The following is a 6,294-nucleotide window of genomic DNA, read 5'->3' on the forward strand; positions in this document are numbered from 1 at the left end:
GTCTCTAGCCAATTATCTTGTCTATACAAACATATCTGAGGCACTCATCTCCCCAAAGCTGAAATGAGAACATTAGCAGAAAATATAGTATTTTTTCCCCTTCTGCTTCTAGAGAGGCAATGTAAAGAGAGAATGCTGCGGTTTTGCTCTGCACGTTCATAATTAATGCTGTGTCTGGCTATCAGAGAGAGAACATCAAATGCAATTGTGCTTGGAAACCGTGTTTTGACCCAGATCATGATTCCAGGTACCACACGTATTTTGTGCTCTCTTCTACCTTTGAAAACAGGTCCTCCATTATGCAGAGCTGCAAGTTGAGAGTCTTAAGCCACACTTCTCTGTCTCCATCCACAGATGGAAGATCACCAGAATGGAAATAGATGGAATCAGAGTCACTTCCACCAAAAAAGACCTTCAATATCATCAAGTCCAACCATCAACCTGACCTACCAAGTCCCATCACTAAACCACGTCCCTTACTGCCACATTTTTGAGACTACACATCCACACCTCTCTCAAATACCTCCAGGGATGGGGATTCCACCACTTCCCTGTGCAGCCTGTTCCAATGCTTAACCACCCTTTCCATAAAGAAATTCTTCCCAATATCCAATTCTTCCTAATATCCATTGCGACAGCATGTAGGAAAGGAAAAGCTATCCCAACCTGGAGCATTCAGGTTGTCGTCATCGCAGGCTGGAGAGTATTCCCCATCTGATTATCTTTTTAATTGTGTTTGGTATTTGCTGATTTATAATTAGTTCTGCTGTTTTGCACCTGGTTTGATATCAGACAAATACCAGCTCCCTTCTGCTGCACTTTAAGCCTCTAAACAGACACTGCCTTCATATATTTAAGCCTCAACAACTGCGGACAAGCATAAGATGGAGATATTCATGGCTAGATTTAGAAACAGCCTCCAGATCTACCCACCATGCTTTGTATTTTGCTTCCTATAGGCAAATTAGGAATGAAGCTATCTACCAGACACATGCTTGCCTGTTGTATTTTGTGCCCGGAGCTTTAAATAACAGCAAGTACGTACCTTAAAACAGCATGCCCACAGGTTTGGACACTACACGGACCCAAACGAGGGCATGGAGGAAAGGCTGGGAGGCCAAGTGTTTGCACCATGGGGCAGAGCAGCAAGCATCAGAAGTCCCTCTCAGCCTCAGCCAGACAGAAGTATTGCATGCTGCGTGTTGCTCATGCACAGCACAGCCAGCTCATTGAGGAACAGGCATACTACGTGATCCAAATGCACTTGTGCAAGAGCTTGTCTGCAATATCAGGAGCCATGACTACTGAATGGGGGCAAAGAATAGAGGAGGCCCTTTTACCTACCTACTTTAATTCATACCAGCTATGGAAAAAGTAAAACAAAGAATAGCTGAGTAGCTTCTGTTTAAGCACTTCAGACTACTGCTTAATTCAGGGAGAAAGCAGAACAGAAAGGAATCCAAATAGGAGATTAAGAGCTATTTATTCTGCCATGGCCTTTGAGAAGCAGAACATACAGAATCCCTTTCTCCTTAAGCACAAAAGCATAAATGGACAATTTCCTTGCTCATAACTCCATAACTATTTTCTATTGACTTCTGTTAATTTTCTGCTGACTTCTACGCTCAAAGCCTTCCCGGCTTTTGAGTTCAATAAGTCTCTGATCCACAGAGAAAGATTCATCACTTCTACCTCCTCTCCCTGTAATCAGTTCCAAGAACTGCCTCAATTTCTTGGAGTTAATTCTTTCTCAGAACTAACCATTAATCAAAGACATCCAGTGTTTCAGCTAAACAAGCTCATTCCTCAACTAGTATTTTCAGTGAGATTTTCTTATATATTATTGTACATCTTGTATATTATTGTACTGCATCTAACCTCCTTCAACATAACCATACCTTTGGGACACAGTGGGCCTCAGATGTTGGCTAGCTGCAGGATTAGGTAAGTGTACCTGGTCTCTGAAAACAGACTCAAGCATTTACCTCATGGATTTATGCTTGGAGACACGTGTACTGGCTTTTACCATTATTAAAACAGTTGCTGATGGAAAGTCACTACTGGGATTACGCAGATTGCTTTAGAAGGGGAAACCTGGCTTTTGGGTGTGATGACCCATTTACTTACATGCTTCACGAGGCACCTACAGCTCTATTGCATGGGGGCAAAATTAAGCCTTATGGACTGACTTGTTTGTCTTGCTTACTTGGCTAGATCACCCCTGCATGTTTCCAGGAACAGAAAACTTCTCCTACAGCAATTATCTGGAAAAGAAATGAAACAAACAACATTTTTAAACCCTGTTTGTCATGATCCATCTTGGTTTATGGTATTGAATGATTCATTTTGCTGAATCACAAAGAACTACTGAGAGATTTTTTGGGAAATCTCACATTTCAAAAGGTTGAAGAGCAGGATTTCCCTTCCCTTGGCCTCAACGTGTGTATCTGCAGTCTGGGGGCATGCCCTCCCTGCCCCAGCCCTATGTCTGCTCAGGATGCCCCTGGGGCTTCCTAGTGAGATCCTTTAGCCCAGGAAATAAAGAAGATGAATGTGTTTTTTAAGAAGGTTGCTCTTTAAATGTTTGTGTTATTTGTATTAAGTTATGCATTTGTGCAGTGATATCCCTGCTGAAACTGATGTGGAACTAATCAGGGAAATGGCACAAACTGTGTTACATTATGAGGTTTAACATTTAATTACATTGGCCTACTTATATGAATCAGATACTACTCTCTTACTCATAAAACACATCTGATTTCTTCACATGAACAATTGTAATACAAATGCAAAGGTCTACAAGTGGATGAAGCCCCATGATTTAACTATCCAGACAGTGTCTCCATTTTTCAAGTTTGATCACATGCATGAAACAACGTACAAAGCTCTCATCCTCTGCAACTTTTGCACAAATATTTAATTCTTAATTATTACTTCCTTTTGACAGAGGGAAAACAAAAAATTAATTGAAACATGAAAAGCAGCTGACTGACCCTGACATGATGATGTGTTTTTTTTTCCCATTCCACGTGGGAACTTCTGCAGAATGTAATGGGAAATAAAGCAGAGAGACCACAGATGGATGTGGATAAGGCATCAGCTGACATGCCACAGAGCCCCACTCTGTGTCTCCATGCTGAATTGTGTCTTCTTTGCACAAAAGCTCTCTGCTGCCAGGGGCACAGAAATAAATTTACCAGCTAAACCCCAAACCCCCAAATGGCAAGTGTCTGTTGATTGCTTTGTTAAGTTGCAAAATCAGATCACATTAGATCTGATTGATCATTAAACTTTGCCTCTAACTAAAGCTTCGGTGATGTTGGAAGGACAGCTATGCATGGATAATCTTCCAGATGCATTCCTGACCCTTTCTGTACATTTCTTAAAAAATTAATTCACTAGTAATTCAGTATGCAGTAATTCACTACGAAGATGTTAAATGTGAAAACTTTGCCAAAATGAAATACCAGATATTTTCAGTCCTGCCATCATACTTTCTTCTTTGAGCAAAACCTCTTGTAAATTTAGGTTGAATTTGCGAAACATTAGATCAGTCTGAAGCTGAATTTCTCTGGCTGAATTTGCCATTTGCTAAAAGAGAAGAAAAAATGCTGGGCTCTGTTACGTATAAACATAAAAGGCCAACTGCCACTGGTGCATTTCCAGGTTTCCAAGTACAGGCACAGTATCCCTCATTAAGGAACTTAACATTATGAAAGGTAGTATTATTCTTCTCCTATGTCTTATACTTACTGACTTGAGCAAATGAACATTTATTAGTAAAAGAAAAATGCTCTAATTCATAAAATAAACAGGCAGGGATGGCTGGGTGAGATAATTTCCAAGGAAGTGGAGATGACTAATTCTATATAGACAGCAAAATTTTTTGGCTTGAGCACTTGAGGACCCTTCTGCTGCAGATATTCCTCCTGAAACATGCAACAATGTCTCACCACCCAGGCTTACAGCTGGGCAGAAGAATGAAATAATGCTGCATCTTAGTTCAAACCTTCCACCTAATTACTAGCATTGGGATGCAAGGTGGAGCAGTAACTGGCAAAGAGGTAGGAAAAGGCTGACAGCAATTCAGCAGCCAGGGGAATGGTCCTTCATTGCTTAGGGGATGATGAGGAAAGATGTGGGCTGTACTGCACTGATCCTATAACACCCTGTGAATGCTCTGAAAGGGACATCTGCTGAGCTAAATCTTGGATTTAGTTTTAATCCATGTGGCTTCCTCTGCATTTATCTAGGGTTTTCAAACAGACCGGAAAGCCTCGGTGCTGACCAAGGAAGAAAAGAGGTCATTCAGTAAATGTCTTTGTATCCATGTATCACATGCACAGAGAACCGACTTGGTGATTCTACGAAATACCCAAACACATGCCTGCAGAGCTTTGCACAGGGCTCACCAGTGTGGACTGCAGCCAACCACAAAAAAAAAAAAAAAAAAAAAAAAAAAACCACATAAGTAAGTTTCTTTATCACCAAAGGGCAAAGGGCTAAAATGCAACCTTTGGGGTGGCGAGGCAGCAGATTCTCCTAAGAAAACACCTCTGCCATTGACAGCAATGAGGTGGTGACTGACCTGAAATGATGTCTCTCCACCCAGATTAGATCCTCACTTACAGACCAAAATCTCAACCAGTTTGTTTTCACAGTCCTAAATACAGAAGCAAATATCACTTCGAGGAAGAGCCCTCATGCAACAAATTGTGATACAAAGTCCCAGGCCAACTGCATACAACTAGCAGTCTATCAATTTTTTTCATTCTGTCAACAGCTGTTACAGGGTGAAAGGGCAGCATAAATGGAGAGCTTAATCTGCAAGAAATCACAACCAGAGGAACTGAAGTTTAAATCAGTTCGATGCATTACCAACTTCATTATTTTAAATGCACAGGCACAAATCTGTTCTAATTTTAGGAAACACAGGAATTTATTTCATTGTTCACATGTGCAGTGAGTGGCATGTAGCAGAGAAGAAGAATTCTTTTTTCTTCAGAAGAATAAACCTACCTCTGATCCTGTAAAAAGCTGTGCTCACCTGAGTAACATGCGTTTCTGAAAAACAATATTTGTAAATCTTACAGTGTAGTTCTGCCACAGGCTGCAGAGCTTTTCTCGTCGATTTCTTACAGGTAAAGTAAAAAAGAGCTTTTTTTTTTTTTTTTTTAAACTATCTTGTAATTCATTTGAGGTATAATCCTAGTGCAAAGAAGTGCTTGTGCTTTATACCAACTAAACATAGAAAACTTCTGGAGAGAAGGTACAGTTTTAACTCATTAATCACCTCATATTAAAAGCAAATTACTGGTATTCTTACCATGCATTCTTTACCAAGTAATCCAGCCAAGGTAGGAACAAGCTGCCGGGTGTCAAAAACAATTCCTGGAGAATTCCTTCTATTTCCCCTTTAAAAGGGTTCATAACCAGAACTCTCAACATGTGTCTGTATTCCACACTCTACTGTAACATAAGCTTCATAGTGACTCAAAACCTTGCAAATATTTATGAGATAAATTTGTTTCCTATTAGATCCATTTACATCTTCACCAAAAGCAAAGCTTTTGAGAACCACAAATTCCAGTTCAATTTTCTGCTAATGAAATGGAAAGAGGAATTCCCAGCTGCTTCTCTGCAACTGAAGGAACTGCCATGGTGCCTTAAGCTGCTTTAAATATTTAATGACCAATTAAAAGCCAGTAAAATATGGCTTTAGTTAAACCACTTGTAACTTCCCTCTTTGGGATGTACTCAAAACTACCCCATTCCATTGACACGCTGGAGGAAAGGAACATTAAAGCATAAAGCAGCATTGTAAATTCAAGGCAAACTCAAAAGCAAGGAAATGCCACCATTAAGGTTAGCCTAGAAATTTGGCTCAGAACTCAGATTATACCAGCCCTGATTAATTTTTTTGTTTTGTTTTGTTTTTTTGATAAAACTGTCTCTCAGCTGTAAAAAATGGTGGTGACCAAAAGGTCAGCTGCTAACACTGCTGGAATAGATTTATTGCATGGAAATGGGTTGACCTGCAGCAAGTGACTGATGGAGCTACAAGGCTCTGGCACCTCCTTATCACAGGGGTGAGTGTTTTGGTTAGTGCAGCTCTCTGCATCTGCAAAGAGCACTGACAGCCACTGACTTACAAAAAAAAAAAAAAAAAAAAAAGAATGAAACTCCAAAACAGATCTGTGAGGCACAAGTCAGACCTATTCCTTTAACACCAACAAGTCTTTCTCCAACACCACTGCATGTAGGCAACACAGGAACAGAAAAGCAGAGCACAGC

This window comes from Aythya marila (assembly GCF_965140915.1).
Source record: "Aythya marila genome assembly, chromosome: 4".
In the NCBI taxonomy this organism is placed as follows: domain Eukaryota; kingdom Metazoa; phylum Chordata; class Aves; order Anseriformes; family Anatidae; genus Aythya; species Aythya marila.